We start from the raw sequence: 18,731 nt of genomic DNA, 5'->3' as shown, positions 1-18,731 counted from the left end.
TACAAGTAAGCTGGAATCTTCAAAAGTTCAAATCTTTATAAGTAAAAAGATTTATTAAAATGAATAACCAAGTGTTTTAATTGACATCAGAAGATGAAAACAATAAACCCTGAGAACATAGAGAAAGATAAATAAAGATATGAGCAGAACTTAATACAACAGAAAACGTATAAAATTCAGGTGATTTAGTAAGTCCAAAGAATCTTCTTTGAAAAGATTTAAAAGACACACTTTGATTAAGGAAAACCAAAACATAAGTAAAGAATATACAGAAAGAGTCAGGACAATGTTAGAGCAGAGAATATATGAAATGCCAGTAAAATTGAACATTTCTGTAAAGTGGACCATTTCCTAGCTCCTAAAGTTTACCAACACTGACACAAGAGGAAATCATTTAAGGTCATCATGTCTGCCCTTGGCATTCTCGGAACGCCCTGGCCTCAGAATGCAGCCTCTGTAGTCCATGGTAACCTGCGGAGAGGGGGCGGGGCTGAGGGAGGTTGGAACACTGCCCTCACTGAGGGAGTGGGTGTGGCCATCTCTGCTGTGATTGAACAAAGGGCAGGGGAGCAGGGGGCCCAGGGCAGGGCCCTCAGAGCCCGGCAGGCCCAGTGGAGTGTCACAAGCTTTTAGGCCCAGGCCAAAGGGCGCCTTCTTTGTCTGCACAGCTGCCCAAACTCTCACCTTTCCACTCAGGCCGCCCTCTTACTTGAAGTGTGTGTGGAACGTGTCCGCGCAGTACACCGCGCTGCACAGCTAAGCATAGGTCTGGGCACCGTAGCTTCCTGCCAGGTGACCGAGGTTCGCAGGCAGATGGGTCCCTGGGACACACGCGGAGAGGCTCCAGCCCGGGTCACAGGCTGCCCACTGCCCCTGCCCCAGATCGGGGGCCGCAAAGCAGCCCTGTCTGAGTCCCCTGCCTCTAGAGGGAGTATTGGACCAACACTTGTAGAAAACGGGGTCCTTGCGGGCCACTCATTTGAGGGACACAAGTAAATCTTTGCCGACTCTCTGCTGAAACTTACGAGCGTTCACACCTAAGCCTCTTACAAGGTCAGCTGTTTAGCTAAACATGAGCTCATGATCTAAATTTACACAGTAATGAAAAAGCAGCTACAAGGGGAGACAATCAGCCAAAACCATCAATACCAGAATTAGATTCCCAAGGCCATCCATCAGATGTAGGAATAATCGGGTGCAAGGCAGAAAATATACATAAAACTGGAACTGAAACAAGGCACAAGGATGTTTTCAAAGACTGGTAGGATCTCTAAAACATTTTTCAAGGACATGTCATTGATAAAGCTAAATACTCCAAGGTTGTGTAATACAACAGATTAATCATTGAGAAGAGTGAAATTATGCTGTTTTGAAAACTATGGCAGGTCAGATTTTCTGCCTAATTATATAAGAAGATTTCGCTAAAAAATACACATTATTTCAAAGACTTATTGGCTGTGAAATAAGTTAAGGGTATTTCAAATGGCTTGTCTGCCAAGAAAGGTGAGATGTAGGGAATCACAGAAAGTCGAGGGGAAAATAGGTCAATATATACATTGCTGTATGGTGAACTAAGCCTTAGGCCAGCAACAATGGAGAGGACCTGACCCTTAGACACGTACAAGTAAGCTGGAATCTTCAAAAGTTCAAATATTTATAAGTAAAAAGATTTATTAAAATGAATAACCAAGTGTTTTAATTGACATCAGAAGATGAAAACAATAAACCCTGAGAACATAGAGAAAAGATAAATAAAGATATGAGCAGAACTTAATACAACAGAAAACGTATAAAATTCAGGTGATTTAGTAAGTCCAAAGAATCTTCTTTGAAAAGATTTAAAAGACACACTTTGATTAAGGAAAACCAAAACATAAGTAAAGAATATACAGAAAGAGTCAGGACAATGTTAGAGCAGAGAATATATGAAATGCCCGTAAATTTGAACATTTCTGTAAAGTGGACCATTTCCTAGCTCCTAAAGTTTACCAACACTGACACAAGAGGAAATCATTTAAGGTCATCATGTCTGCCCTTGGCATTCTTGGAATGCCCTGGCCTCAGAATGCAGCCTGTGTAGTCCATGGTAACCTGCGGAGAGGGGGCGGGGCTGAGGGAGGTTGGAACACTGCCCTCACTGAGGGAGTGGGTGTGGCCATCTCTGCTGTGACTGAACAAAGGGCAGGGGAGCAGGGGGCCTAGGGCAGGGCCCTCAGAACACGGCAGGCCCAGTGGAGTGTCACAAGCTTTTAGGCCCAGGCCAAAGGGCGCCTTCTTTGTCTGCACAGCTGCCCAAACTCTCACCTTTCCACTCAGGCCGCCCTCTTACTTGAAGTGTGTGTGGAACGTGTCCACGCAGTACACCGCGCTGCACAGCTAAGCATAGGTCTGGGCACCGTAGCTTCCTGCCAGGTGACCGAGGTTCGCAGGCAGATGGGTCCCTGGGACACACGCGGAGAGGCTCCAGCCCGGGTCACAGGCCGCCCACTGCCCCTGCCCCAGATCGGGGGCCGCAAAGCAGCCCTGTCTGAGTCCCCTGCCTCTAGAGGGAGTATTGGACCAACACGTGTAGAAAACGGGGTCCTTGCGGGCCACTCATTGGAGGGACAAAAGTAAATCTTTGCCGACTCTCTGCTGAAACTTACGAGCGTTCACACCTAAGCCTCTTACAAGGTCAGCTGTTTAGCTAAACATGAGCTCATGATCTAAATTTACACAGTAATGAAAAAGCAGCTACAAGGGGAGACAATCAGCCAAAACCATCAATACCAGAATTAGATTCCCAAGGCCATCCATCAGATGTAGGAATAATCGGGTGCAAGGCAGAAAATATACATAAAACTGGAACTGAAACAAGGCACAAGGATGTTTTCAAAGACTGGTAGGATCTCTAAAACATTTTTCAAGGACATGTCATTGATAAAGCTAAATACTCCAAGGTTGTGTAATACAACAGATTAATCATTGAGAAGAGTGAAATTATGCTGTTTGGAAAACTATGGCAGGTTAGATTTTCTGCCTAATTCTATAAGAAGATTTCTCTAAAAAATACACATTATTTCAAAGACTTATTGGCTGTGAAATAAGTTAAGAGTATTTCAAATGGCTTGTCTGCAAAGAAAGGTGAGATGTAGGGAATCACAGAAAGTCGAGGGGAAAATAGGTCAATATATACATTGCTGTATGGTGAACTAAGCCTTAGGCCAGCAACAATGGAGAGGACCTGACCCTTAGACACGTACAAGTAAGCTGGAATCTTCAAAAGTTCAAATCTTTATAAGTAAAAAGATTTATTAAAATGAATAACCAAGTGTTTTAATTGACATCAGAAGATGAAAACAATAAACCCTGAGAACATAGAGAAAGATAAATAAAGATATGAGCAGAACTTAATACAACAGAAAACGTATAAAATTCAGGTGATTTAGTAAGTCCAAAGAATCTTCTTTGAAAAGATTTAAAAGACACACTTTGATTAAGGAAAACCAAAACATAAGTAAAGAATATACAGAAAGAGTCAGGACAATGTTAGAGCAGAGAATATATGAAATGCCAGTAAAATTGAACATTTCTGTAAAGTGGACCATTTCCTAGCTCCTAAAGTTTACCAACACTGACACAAGAGGAAATCATTTAAGGTCATCATGTCTGCCCTTGGCATTCTCGGAACGCCCTGGCCTCAGAATGCAGCCTCTGTAGTGCATGGTAACCTGCGGAGAGGGGGCGGGGCTGAGGCAGGTTGGAACACTGCCCTCCCTGAGGGAGTGGTTGTGGCCATCTCTGCTGTGACTGAACAAAGGGCAGGGGAGCAGGGGGCCCAGGGCAGGGCCCTCAGAGCCCGGCAGGCCCAGTGGAGTGTCACAAGCTTTTAGGCCCAGGCCAAAGGGCGCCTTCTTTGTCTGCACAGCTGCCCAAACTCTCACCTTTCCACTCAGGCCGCCCTCTTACTTGAAGTGTGTGTGGAACATGTCCGCGCAGTATACCGCGCTGCTAAGCTAAGCATAGGTCTGGGCATCGTAGCTTCCTGCCAGGTGACCAAAGTTCGCAGGCAGATGGGTCCCTGGGACACACAAGGAGAGGCTCCTGCCCGGGTCACAGGCCGCCCACTGCCCCTGCCCCAGATCGGGGGCCGCAAAGCAGCCCTGTCTGAGTCCCCTGCCTCTAGAGGGAGTATTGGACCAACACTTGTAGAAAACGGGGTCCTTGCAGGCCACTCATTGGAGGGACACAAATAAATCTTTGCCTACTCTCTGCTGAAACTTACAAGCGTTCACACCTAAGCCTCTTACAAGGTCAGCTGTTTAGCTAAACATGAGCTCATGATCTAAATTTACACAGTAATGAAAAAGCAGCTACAAGGGGAGACAATCAGCCAAAACCAACAATACCAGAATTATATTCCCAAGGCCATCCATCAGATGTAGGAATAATCGGGTGCAAGGCAGAAAATATACATAAAACTGGAACTGAAACAAGGCACAAAGATGTTTTCAAAGACTGGTAGGATCTCTAAAACATTTTTCAAGGACATGTCATTGATAAAGCTATATACTCCAAGGTTGTGTAATACAACAGATTAATCATTGAGAAGAGTGAAATTATGCTGTTTTGAAAACTATGGCAGGTCAGATTTTCTGCCTAATTCTATAAGAGGATTTCTCTAAAAAATACACATTATTTCAAAGACTTATTGGCTGTGAAATAAGTTAAGGGTATTTCAAATGGCTTGTCTGCAAAGAAAGGTGAGATGTAGGGAATCACAGAAAGTCGAGGGGAAAATAGGTCAATATATACATTGCTGTATGGTGAACTAAGCCTTAGGCCAGCAACAATGGAGAGGACCTGACCCTTAGACACGTACAAGTAAGCTGGAATCTTCAAAAGTTCAAACCTTTATAAGTAAAAAGATTTATTAAAATGAATAACCAAGTGTTTTAATTGACATCAGAAGATGAAAACAATAAACCCTGAGAACATAGAGAAAGATAAATAAAGATATGTGCAGAACTTAATACAACAGAAAACGTATAAAATTCAGGTGATTTAGTAAGTCCAAAGAATCTTCTTTGAAAAGATTTAAAAGACACACTTTGATTAAGGAAAACCAAAACATAAGTAAAGAATATACAGAAAGAGTCAGGACAATGTTAGAGCAGAGAATATATGAAATGCCAGTAAATTTGAACATTTCTGTAAAGTGGACCATTTCCTAGCTCCTAAAGTTTACCAACACTGACACAAGAGGAAATCATTTAAGGTCATCATGTCTGCCCTTGGCATTCTCGGAACGCCCTGGCCTCAGAATGCAGCCTCTGTAGTCCATGGTAACCTGCGGAGAGGGGGCGGGGCTGAGGGAGGTTGGAACACTGCCCTCACTGAGGGAGTGGGTGTGGCCATCTCTGATGTGACTGAACAAAGGGCAGGGGAGCAGGGGGCCTAGGGCAGGGCCCTCAGAGCACGGCAGGCCCAGTGGAGTGTCACAAGCTTTTAGGCCCAGGCCAAAGGGCGCCTTCTTTGTCTGCACAGCTGCCCAAACTCTCAACTTTCCACTCAGGCCGCCCTCTTACTTGAAGTGTGAGTGGAACGTGTCCGCGCAGTACACCGCGCTGCACACCTAAGCATAGGTCTGGGCACCGTAGCTTCCTGCCAGGTGACCGAGGTTCGCAGGCAGATGGGTCCCTGGGACACACGCTGAGAGGCTCCAGCCCGGGTCACAGGCCGCCCACAGCCCCTGCCCCAGATCGGGGGCCGCAAAACTGCCCTGTCTGAGTTCCCTGCCTCTAGAGGGAGTATTGGACCAACACTTGTAGAAAACGGGTCCTTGCGGGCCACTCATTGGAGGGACACAAATAAATCTTTGCCGACTCTCTGCTGAAACTTACGAGCGTTCACACCTAAGCCTCTTACAAGGTCAGCTGTTTAGCTAAACATGAGCTCATGATCTAAATTTACACAGTAATGAAAAAGCAGCTACAAGGGGAGAAAATCAGCCAAAACCATCAATACCAGAATTAGATTCCCAAAGCCATCCATCAGATGTAGGAATAATCGGGTGCAAGGCAGAAAATATACATAAAACTGGAACTGAAACAAGGCACAAGGATGTTTTCAAAGACTGGTAGGATCTCTAAAACATTTTTCAAGGACATGTCATTAATAAAGCTAAATACTCCAAGGTTGTGTAATACAACAGATTAATCATTGAGAAGAGTGAAATTATGCTGTTTTGAAAACTATGGCAGGTCAGATTTTCTGCCTCATTATATAAGAAGATTTCGCTAAAAAATACACATTATTTCAAAGACTTATTGGCTGTGAAATAAGTTAAGGGTATTTCAAATGGCTTGTCTGCAAAGAAAGGTGAGATGTAGGGAATCACAGAAAGTCGAGGGGAAAATAGGTCAATATATACATTGCTGTATGGTGAACTAAGCCTTAGGCCAGCAACAATGGAGAGGACCTGACCCTTAGACACGTACAAGTAAGCTGGAATCTTCAAAAGTTCAAATCTTTATAAGTAAAAAGATTTATTAAAATGAATAACCAAGTGTTTTAATTGACATCAGAAGATGAAAACAATAAACCCTGAGAACATAGAGAAAAGATAAATAAAGATATGAGCAGAACTTAATACAACAGAAAACGTATAAAATTCAGGTGATTTAGTAAGTCCAAAGAATCTTCTTTGAAAAGATTTAAAAGACACACTTTGATTAAGGAAAACCAAAACATAAGTAAAGAATATACAGAAAGAGTCAGGACAATGTTAGAGCAGAGAATATATGAAATGCCAGTAAATTTGAACATTTCTGTCAAGTGGACCATTTCCTAGCTCCTAAAGTTTACCAACACTGACACAAGAGGAAATCATTTAAGGTCATCATGTCTGCCCTTGGCATTCTCGGAATGCCCTGGCCTCAGAATGCAGCCTGTGTAGTCCATGGTAACCTGCGGAGAGGGGGCGGGGCTGAGGGAGGTTGGAACACTGCCCTCACTGAGGGAGTGGGTGTGGCCATCTCTGCTGTGACTGAACAAAGGGCAGGGGAGGAGGGGGCCCAGGGCAGGGCCCTCAGAGCCCGGCAGGCCCAGTGGAGTGTCACAAGCTTTTAGGCCCAGGCCAAAGGGCGCCTTCTTTGTCTCCACAGCTGCCCAAACTCTCACCTTTCCACTCAGGCCGCCCTCTTACTTGAAGTGTGTGTGGAACGTGTCCACGCAGTACACCGTGCTGCACAGCTAAGCATAGGTCTGGGCATCGTAGCTTCCTGCCAGGTGACCGAGGTTCGCAGGCAGATGGGTCCCAGGGACACACGCGGAGAGGCTCCTGCCCGGGTCACAGGCCGCCCAATGCCCCTGCCCCAGATCGGGGGCCGCAAAGCAGCCCTGTCTGAGTCCCCTGCCTCTAGAGGGAGTATTGGACCAACACTTGTAGAAAACGGGGTCCTTGCGGGCCACTCATTGGAGGGACACAAATAAATCTTTGCCTACTCTCTGCTGAAACTTACGAGCGTTCACACCTAAGCCTCTTACAAGGTAAGCTGTTTAGCTAAACATGAGCTCATGATCTAAATTTACACAGTAATGAAGAAAGCAGCTACAAGGGGAGACAATCAGCCAAAACCATCAATACCAGAATTAGATTCCCAAGGCCATCCATCAGATGTAGGAATAATCGGGTGCAAGGCAGAAAATATACATAAAACTGTAACTGAAACAAGGCAGAGAGATGTTTTCAAAGACTGGTAGGATCTCTAAAACATTTTTCAAGGACATGTCATTGATAAAGCTAAATACTCCAAGGTTGTGTAATACAACAGATTAATCATTGAGAAGCGTGAAATTATGCTGTTTTGAAAACTATGGCAGGTCAGATTTTCTGCCTAATTCTATAAGAAGATTTCGCTAAAAAATACACATTATTTCAAAGACTTATTGGCTGTGAAATAAGTTAAGGGTATTTCAAATGGCTTGTCTGCAAAGAAAGGTGAGATGTAGGGAATCACAGAAAGTCGAGGGGAAAATAGGTCAATATATACATTGCTGTATGGTGAACTAAGCCTTAGGCCAGCAACAATGGAGAGGACCTGACCCTTAGACACGTACAAGTAACCTGGAATCTTCAAAAGTTCAAATCTTTATAAGTAAAAAGATTTATTAAAATCAATAACCAAATGTTTTAATTGACATCAGAAGATGAAAACAATAAACCCTGAGAACATAGAAAAAAGATACATAAAGATATGAGCAGAACTTAATACAACAGAAAACGTATAAAATTCAGGTGATTTAGTAAGTCCAAAGAATCTTCTTTGAAAAGATTTAAAAGACACACTTTGATTAAGGAAAACAAAAACATAAGTAAAGAATATACAGAAAGAGTCAGGACAATGTTAGAGCAGAGAATATATGAAATGCCAGTAAATTTGAACATTTCTGTAAAGTGGACCATTTCCTAGCTCCTAAAGTTTACCAACACTGACACAAGAGGAAATCATTTAAGGTCATCATGTCTGCCCTTGGCATTCTCGGAACGCCCTGGCCTCAGAATGCAGCCTCTGTAGTCCATGGTAACCTGCGGAGAGGGGGCGGGGCTGAGGGAGGTTGGAACACTGCCCTCACTGAGGGAGTGGTTGTGGCCATCTCTGCTGTGACTGAACAAAGGGCAGGGGAGCAGGGGGCCCAGGGCAGGGCCCTCAGAGCCCGGCAGGCCCAGTGGAGTGTCACAAGCTTTTAGGCCCAGGCCAAAGGGCGCCTTCTTTGTCTGCACAGCTGCCCAAACTCTCACCTTTCCACTCAGGCCGCCCTCTTACTTGAAGTGTGTGTGGAACGTGTCCGCGCAGTACACCACGCTGCTAAGCTAAGCATAGGTCTGGGCATCGTAGCTTCCTGCCAGGTGACCAAAGTTCGCAGGCAGATGGGTCCCTGGGACACACAAGGAGAGGCTCCTGCCCGGGTCACAGGCCGCCCACTGCCCCTGCCCCAGATCGGGGGCCGCAAAGCAGCCCTGTCTGAGTCCCCTGCCTCTAGAGGGAGTATTGGACCAACACTTGTAGAAAACGGGGTCCTTGCGGGCCACTCATTGGAGGGACACAAATAAATCTTTGCCTACTCTCTGCTGAAACTTACAAGCGTTCACACCTAAGCCTCTTACAAGGTCAGCTGTTTAGCTAAACATGAGCTCATGATCTAAATTTACACAGTAATGAAAAAGCAGCTACAAGGGGAGACAATCAGCCAAAACCATCAATACCAGAATTAGATTCCCAAGGCCATCCATCAGATGTAGGAATAATCGGGTGCAAGGCAGAAAATATACATAAAACTGGAACTGAAACAAGGCACAAGGATGTTTTCAAAGACTGGTAGGATCTCTAAAACATTTTTCAAGGACATGTCATTGATAAAGCTAAATACTCCAAGGTTGTGTAATACAACAGATTAATCATTGAGAAGAGTGAAATTATGCTGTTTGGAAAACTATGGCAGGTCAGATTTTCTGCCTAATTCTATAAGAAGATTTCTCTAAAAAATACACATTATTTCAAAGACTTATTGGCTGTGAAATAAGTTAAGGGTATTTCAAATGGCTTGTCTGCAAAGAAAGGTGAGATGTAGGGAATCACAGAAAGTCGAGGGGAAAATAGGTCAATATATACATTGCTGTATGGTGAACTAAGCCTTAGGCCAGCAACAATGGAGAGGACCTGACCCTTAGACACGTACAAGTAAGCTGGAATCTTCAAAAGTTCAAATCTTTATAAGTAAAAAGATTTATTAAAATGAATAACCAAGTGTTTTAATTGACATCAGAAGATGAAAACAATAAACCCTGAGAACATAGAGAAAGATAAATAAAGATATGAGCAGAACTTAATACAACAGAAAACGTATAAAATTCAGGTGATTTAGTAAGTCCAAAGAATCTTCTTTGAAAAGATTTAAAAGACACACTTTGATTAAGGAAAACCAAAACATAAGTAAAGAATATACAGAAAGAGTCAGGACAATGTTAGAGCAGAGAATATATGAAATGCCAGTAAATTTGAACATTTCTGTCAAGTGGACCATTTCCTAGCTCCTAAAGTTTACCAACACTGACACAAGAGGAAATCATTTAAGGTCATCATGTCTGCCCTTGGCATTCTCGGAATGCCCTGGCCTCAGAATGCAGCCTGTGTAGTCCATGGTAACCTGCGGAGAGGGGGCGGGGCTGAGGGAGGTTGGAACACTGCCCTCACTGAGGGAGTGGGTGTGGCCATCTCTGCTGTGACTGAACAAAGGGCAGGGGAGGAGGGGGCCCAGGGCAGGGCCCTCAGAGCCCGGCAGGCCCAGTGGAGTGTCACAAGCTTTTAGGCCCAGGCCAAAGGGCGCCTTCTTTGTCTCCACAGCTGCCCAAACTCTCACCTTTCCACTCAGGCCGCCCTCTTACTTGAAGTGTGTGTGGAACGTGTCCACGCAGTACACCGTGCTGCACAGCTAAGCATAGGTCTGGGCATCGTAGCTTCCTGCCAGGTGACCGAGGTTCGCAGGCAGATGGGTCCCAGGGACACACGCGGAGAGGCTCCTGCCCGGGTCACAGGCCGCCCAATGCCCCTGCCCCAGATCGGGGGCCGCAAAGCAGCCCTGTCTGAGTCCCCTGCCTCTAGAGGGAGTATTGGACCAACACTTGTAGAAAACGGGGTCCTTGCGGGCCACTCATTGGAGGGACACAAATAAATCTTTGCCTACTCTCTGCTGAAACTTACGAGCGTTCACACCTAAGCCTCTTACAAGGTAAGCTGTTTAGCTAAACATGAGCTCATGATCTAAATTTACACAGTAATGAAGAAAGCAGCTACAAGGGGAGACAATCAGCCAAAACCATCAATACCAGAATTAGATTTCCAAGGCCATCCATCAGATGTAGGAATAATCGGGTGCAAGGCAGAAAATATACATAAAACTATAACTGAAACAAGGCAGAGAGATGTTTTCAAAGACTGGTAGGATCTCTAAAACATTTTTCAAGGACATGTCATTGATAAAGCTAAATACTCCAAGGTTGTGTAATACAACAGATTAATCATTGAGAAGCGTGAAATTATGCTGTTTTGAAAACTATGGCAGGTCAGATTTTCTGCCTAATTCTATAAGAAGATTTCGCTAAAAAATACACATTATTTCAAAGACTTATTGGCTGTGAAATAAGTTAAGGGTATTTCAAATGGCTTGTCTGCAAAGAAAGGTGAGATGTAGGGAATCACAGAAAGTCGAGGGGAAAATAGGTCAATATATACATTGCTGTATGGTGAACTAAGCCTTAGGCCAGCAACAATGGAGAGGACCTGACCCTTAGACACGTACAAGTAACCTGGAATCTTCAAAAGTTCAAATCTTTATAAGTAAAAAGATTTATTAAAATCAATAACCAAATGTTTTAATTGACATCAGAAGATGAAAACAATAAACCCTGAGAACATAGAAAAAAGATACATAAAGATATGAGCAGAACTTAATACAACAGAAAACGTATAAAATTCAGGTGATTTAGTAAGTCCAAAGAATCTTCTTTGAAAAGATTTAAAAGACACACTTTGATTAAGGAAAACCAAAACATAAGTAAAGAATATACAGAAAGAGTCAGGACAATGTTAGAGCAGAGAATATATGAAATGCCAGTAAATTTGAACATTTCTGTAAAGTGGACCATTTCCTAACTCCTAAAGTTTACCAACACTGACACAAGAGGAAATCATTTAAGGTCATCATGTCTGCCCTTGGCATTCTCGGAACGCCCTGGCCTCAGAATGCAGCCTCTGTAGTCCATGGTAACCTGCGGAGAGGGGGCGGGGCTGAGGGAGGTTGGAACACTGCCCTCACTGAGGGAGTGGTTGTGGCCATCTCTGCTGTGACTGAACAAAGGGCAGGGGAGCAGGGGGCCCAGGGCAGGGCCCTCAGAGCCCGGCAGGCCCAGTGGAGTGTCACAAGCTTTTAGGCCCAGGCCAAAGGGCGCCTTCTTTGTCTGCACAGCTGCCCAAACTCTCACCTTTCCACTCAGGCCGCCCTCTTACTTGAAGTGTGTGTGGAACCTGTCCGCGCAGTACACCACGCTGCTAAGCTAAGCATAGGTCTGGGCATCGTAGCTTCCTGCCAGGTGACCAATGTTCACAGGCAGATGGGTCCCTGGGACACACAAGGAGAGGCTCCTGCCCGGGTCACAGGCCGCCCACTGCCCCTGCCCCAGATCGGGGGCCGCAAAGCAGCCCTGTCTGAGTCCCCTGCCTCTAGAGGGAGTATTGGACCAACACTTGTAGAAAACGGGGTCCTTGCGGGCCACTCATTGGAGGGACACAAATAAATCTTTGCCTACTCTCTGCTGAAACTTACAAGCGTTCACACCTAAGCCTCTTACAAGGTCAGCTGTTTAGCTAAACATGAGCTCATGATCTAAATTTACACAGTAATGAAAAAGCAGCTACAAGGGGAGACAATCAGCCAAAACCATCAATACCAGAATTAGATTCCCAAGGCCATCCATCAGATGTAGGAATAATCGGGTGCAAGGCAGAAAATATACATAAAACTGGAACTGAAACAAGGCACAAGGATGTTTTCAAAGACTGGTAGGATCTCTAAAACATTTTTCAAGGACATGTCATTGATAAAGCTAAATACTCCAAGGTTGTGTAATACAACAGATTAATCATTGAGAAGAGTGAAATTATGCTGTTTGGAAAACTATGGCAGGTCAGATTTTCTGCCTAATTCTATAAGAAGATTTCTCTAAAAAATACACATTATTTCAAAGACTTATTGGCTGTGAAATAAGTTAAGGGTATTTCAAATGGCTTGTCTGCAAAGAAAGGTGAGATGTAGGGAATCACAGAAAGTCGAGGGGAAAATAGGTCAATATATACATTGCTGTATGGTGAACTAAGCCTTAGGCCAGCAACAATGGAGAGGACCTGACCCTTAGACACGTACAAGTAAGCTGGAATCTTCAAAAGTTCAAATCTTTATAAGTAAAAAGATTTATTAAAATGAATAACCAAGTGTTTTAATTGACATCAGAAGATGAAAACAATAAACCCTGAGAACATAGAGAAAGATAAATAAAGATATGAGCAGAACTTAATACAACAGAAAACGTATAAAATTCAGGTGATTTAGTAAGTCCAAAGAATCTTCTTTGAAAAGATTTAAAAGACACACTTTGATTAAGGAAAACCAAAACATAAGTAAAGAATATACAGAAAGAGTCAGGACAATGTTAGAGCAGAGAATATATGAAATGCCAGTAAATTTGAACATTTCTGTCAAGTGGACCATTTCCTAGCTCCTAAAGTTTACCAACACTGACACAAGAGGAAATCATTTAAGGTCATCATGTCTGCCCTTGGCATTCTCGGAACGCCCTGGCCTCAGAATGCAGCCTGTGTAGTCCATGGTAACCTGCGGAGAGGGGGCGGGGCTGAGGGAGGTTGGAACACTGCCCTCACTGAGGGAGTGGGTGTGGCCATCTCTGCTGTGACTGAACAAAGGGCAGGGGAGCAGGGGGCCCAGGGCAGGGCCCTCAGAGCCCGGCAGGCCCAGTGGAGTGTCACAAGCTTTTAGGCCCAGGCCAAAGGGCGCCTTCTTTGTCTGCACAGCTGCCCAAACTCTCACCTTTCCACTCAGGCCGCCCTCTTACTTGAAGTGTGTGTGGAACATATCCGCGCAGTATACCGCGCTGCTAAGATAAGCATAGGTCTGGGCATAGTAGCTTCCTGCCAGGTGACCAAAGTTCGCAGGCAGATGGGTCCCTGGGACACACGCGGAGAGGCTCCTGCCCGGGTCACAGGCCGCCCACTGCCCCTGCCCCAGATCGGGGGCCGCAAAGCAGCCCTGTCTGAGTCCCCTGCCTCTAGAGGGAGTATTGGACCAACACTTGTAGAAAACGGGGTCCTTGCGGGCCACTCATTGGAGGGACACAAATAAATCTTTGCCTACTCTCTGCTGAAACTTACAAGCGTTCACACCTAAGCCTCTTACAAGGTCAGCTGTTTAGCTAAACATGAGCTCATGATCTAAATTTACACAGTAATGAAAAAGCAGCTACAAGGGGAGACAATCAGCCAAAACCATCAATACCAGAATTAGATTCCCAAGGCCATCCATCAGATGTAGGAATAATCGGGTGCAAGGCAGAAAATATACATAAAACTGGAACTGAAACAAGGCACAAGGATGTTTTCAAAGACTGGTAGGATCTCTAAAACATTTTTCAAGGACATGTCATTGATAAAGCTAAATACTCCAAGGTTGTGTAATACAACAGATTAATCATTGAGAAGAGTGAAATTATGCTGTTTGGAAAACTATGGCAGGTCAGATTTTCTGCCTAATTCTATAAGAAGATTTCTCTAAAAAATACACATTATTTCAAAGACTTATTGGCTGTGAAATAAGTTAAGGGTATTTCAAATGGCTTGTCTGCAAAGAAAGGTGAGATGTAGGGAATCACAGAAAGTCGAGGGGAAAATAGGTCAATATATACATTGCTGTATGGTGAACTAAGCCTTAGGCCAGCAACAATGGAGAGGACCTGACCCTTAGACACGTACAAGTAAGCTGGAATCTTCAAAAGTTCAAATCTTTATAAGTAAAAAGATTTATTAAAATGAATAACCAAGTGTTTTAATTGACATCAGAAGATGAAAACAATAAACCCTGAGAACATAGAGAAAGATAAATAAAGATATGAGCAGAACTTAATACAACAGAAAACGTATAAAATTCAGGTGATTTAGTAAGTCCAAAGAATCTTCTTTGAAAAGATTTAAAAGACACACTTTGATTAAGGAAAACCAAAACATAAGTAAAGAATATACAGAAAGAGTCAGGACAATGTTAGAGCAGAGAATATATGAAATGCCAGTAAATTTGAACATTTCTGTCAAGTGGACCATTTCCTAGCTCCTAAAGTTTACCAACACTGACACAAGAGGAAATCATTTAAGGTCATCATGTCTGCCCTTGGCATTCTCGGAATGCCCTGGCCTCAGAATGCAGCCTGTGTAGTCCATGGTAACCTGCGGAGAGGGGGCGGGGCTGAGGGAGGTTGGAACACTGCCCTCACTGAGGGAGTGGGTGTGGCCATCTCTGCTGTGACTGAACAAAGGGCAGGGGAGGAGGGGGCCCAGGGCAGGGCCCTCAGAGCCCGGCAGGCCCAGTGGAGTGTCACAAGCTTTTAGGCCCAGGCCAAAGGGCGCCTTCTTTGTCTCCACAGCTGCCCAAACTCTCACCTTTCCACTCAGGCCGCCCTCTTACTTGAAGTGTGTGTGGAACGTGTCCACGCAGTACACCGTGCTGCACAGCTAAGCATAGGTCTGGGCATCGTAGCTTCCTGCCAGGTGACCGAGGTTCGCAGGCAGATGGGTCCCAGGGACACACGCGGAGAGGCTCCTGCCCGGGTCACAGGCCGCCCAATGCCCCTGCCCCAGATCGGGGGCCGCAAAGCAGCCCTGTCTGAGTCCCCTGCCTCTAGAGGGAGTATTGGACCAACACTTGTAGAAAACGGGGTCCTTGCGGGCCACTCATTGGAGGGACACAAATAAATCTTTGCCTACTCTCTGCTGAAACTTACGAGCGTTCACACCTAAGCCTCTTACAAGGTAAGCTGTTTAGCTAAACATGAGCTCATGATCTAAATTTACACAGTAATGAAGAAAGCAGCTACAAGGGGAGACAATCAGCCAAAACCATCAATACCAGAATTAGATTTCCAAGGCCATCCATCAGATGTAGGAATAATCGGGTGCAAGGCAGAAAATATACATAAAACTATAACTGAAACAAGGCAGAGAGATGTTTTCAAAGACTGGTAGGATCTCTAAAACATTTTTCAAGGACATGTCATTGATAAAGCTAAATACTCCAAGGTTGTGTAATACAACAGATTAATCATTGAGAAGCGTGAAATTATGCTGTTTTGAAAACTATGGCAGGTCAGATTTTCTGCCTAATTCTATAAGAAGATTTCGCTAAAAAATACACATTATTTCAAAGACTTATTGGCTGTGAAATAAGTTAAGGGTATTTCAAATGGCTTGTCTGCAAAGAAAGGTGAGATGTAGGGAATCACAGAAAGTCGAGGGGAAAATAGGTCAATATATACATTGCTGTATGGTGAACTAAGCCTTAGGCCAGCAACAATGGAGAGGACCTGACCCTTAGACACGTACAAGTAACCCGGAATCTTCAAAAGTTCAAATCTTTATAAGTAAAAAGATTTATTAAAATCAATAACCAAATGTTTTAATTGACATCAGAAGATGAAAACAATAAACCCTGAGAACATAGAAAAAAGATACATAAAGATATGAGCAGAACTTAATACAACAGAAAACGTATAAAATTCAGGTGATTTAGTAAGTCCAAAGAATCTTCTTTGAAAAGATTTAAAAGACACACTTTGATTAAGGAAAACCAAAACATAAGTAAAGAATATACAGAAAGAGTCAGGACAATGTTAGAGCAGAGAATATATGAAATGCCAGTAAATTTGAACATTTCTGTAAAGTGGACCATTTCCTAACTCCTAAAGTTTACCAACACTGACACAAGAGGAAATCATTTAAGGTCATCATGTCTGCCCTTGGCATTCTCGGAACGCCCTGGCCTCAGAATGCAGCCTCTGTAGTCCATGGTAACCTGCGGAGAGGGGGCGGGGCTGAGGGAGGTTGGAACACTGCCCTCACTGAGGGAGTGGTTGTGGCCATCTCTGCTGTGACTGAACAAAGGGCAGGGGAGCAGGGGGCCCAGGGCAGGGCCCTCAGAGCCCGGCAGGCCCAGTGGAGTGTCACAAGCTTTTAGGCCCAGGCCAAAGGGCGCCTTCTTTGTCTGCACAGCTGCCCAAACTCTCACCTTTCCACTCAGGCCGCCCTCTTACTTGAAGTGTGTGTGGAACCTGTCCGCGCAGTACACCACGCTGCTAAGCTAAGCATAGGTCTGGGCATCGTAGCTTCCTGCCAGGTGACCAATGTTCACAGGCAGATGGGTCCCTGGGACACACAAGGAGAGGCTCCTGCCCGGGTCACAGGCCGCCCACTGCCCCTGCCCCAGATCGGGGGCCGCAAAGCAGCCCTGTCTGAGTCCCCTGCCTCTAGAGGGAGTATTGGACCAACACTTGTAGAAAACGGGGTCCTTGCGGGCCACTCATTGGAGGGACACAAATAAATCTTTGCCTACTCTCTGCTGAAACTTACAAGCGTTCACACCTAAGCCTCTTACAAGGTCAGCTGTTTAGCTAAACATGAGCTCATGATCTAAATTTACACAGTAATGAAAAAGCAGCTACAAGGGGAGACAATCAGCCAAAACCATCAATACCAGAATTAGATTCCCAAGGCCATCCATCAGATGTAGGAATAATCGGGTGCAAGGCAGAAAATATACATAAAACTGGAACTGAAACAAGGCACAAGGATGTTTTCAAAGACTGGTAGGATCTCTAAAACATTTTTCAAGGACATGTCATTGATAAAGCTAAATACTCCAAGGTTGTGTAATACAACAGATTAATCATTGAGAAGAGTGAAATTATGCTGTTTGGAAAACTATGGCAGGTCAGATTTTCTGCCTAATTCTATAAGAAGATTTCTCTAAAAAATACACATTATTTCAAAGACTTATTGGCTGTGAAATAAGTTAAGGGTATTTCAAATGGCTTGTCTGCAAAGAAAGGTGAGATGTAGGGAATCACAGAAAGTCGAGGGGAAAATAGGTCAATATATACATTGCTGTATGGTGAACTAAGCCTTAGGCCAGCAACAATGGAGAGGACCTGACCCTTAGACACGTACAAGTAAGCTGGAATCTTCAAAAGTTCAAATCTTTATAAGTAAAAAGATTTATTAAAATGAATAACCAAGTGTTTTAATTGACATCAGAAGATGAAAACAATAAACCCTGAGAACATAGAGAAAGATAAATAAAGATATGAGCAGAACTTAATACAACAGAAAACGTATAAAATTCAGGTGATTTAGTAAGTCCAAAGAATCTTCTTTGAAAAGATTTAAAAGACACACTTTGATTAAGGAAAACCAAAACATAAGTAAAGAATATACAGAAAGAGTCAGGACAATGTTAGAGCAGAGAATATATGAAATGCCAGTAAATTTGAACATTTCTGTCAAGTGGACCATTTCCTAGCTCCTAAAGTTTACCAACACTGACACAAGAGGAAATCATTTAAGGTCATCATGTCTGCCCTTGGCATTCTCGGAACGCCCTGGCCTCAGAATGCAGCCTGTGTAGTCCATGGTAACCTGCGGAGAGGGGGCGGGGCTGAGGGAGGTTGGAACACTGCCCTCACTGAGGGAGTGGGTGTGGCCATCTCTGCTGTGACTGAACAAAGGGCAGGGGAGCAGGGGGCCCAGGGCAGGGCCCTCAGAGCCCGGCAGGCCCAGTGGAGTGTCACAAGCTTTTAGGCCCAGGCCAAAGGGCGCCTTCTTTGTCTGCACAGCTGCCCAAACTCTCACCTTTCCACTCAGGCCGCCCTCTTACTTGAAGTGTGTGTGGAACATATCCGCGCAGTATACCGCGCTGCTAAGATAAGCATAGGTCTGGGCATAGTAGCTTCCTGCCAGGTGACCAAAGTTCGCAGGCAGATGGGTCCCTGGGACACACGCGGAGAGGCTCCTGCCCGGGTCACAGGCCGCCCACTGCCCCTGCCCCAGATCGGGGGCCGCAAAGCAGCCCTGTCTGAGTCC

Source organism: Mesoplodon mirus (genome assembly GCF_964341445.2).
Source record: "Mesoplodon mirus genome assembly, chromosome: 1".
Taxonomy (NCBI): Eukaryota; Metazoa; Chordata; class Mammalia; order Artiodactyla; family Ziphiidae; genus Mesoplodon; species Mesoplodon mirus.
Note: the sequence above shows the minus strand (reverse complement) of the source record.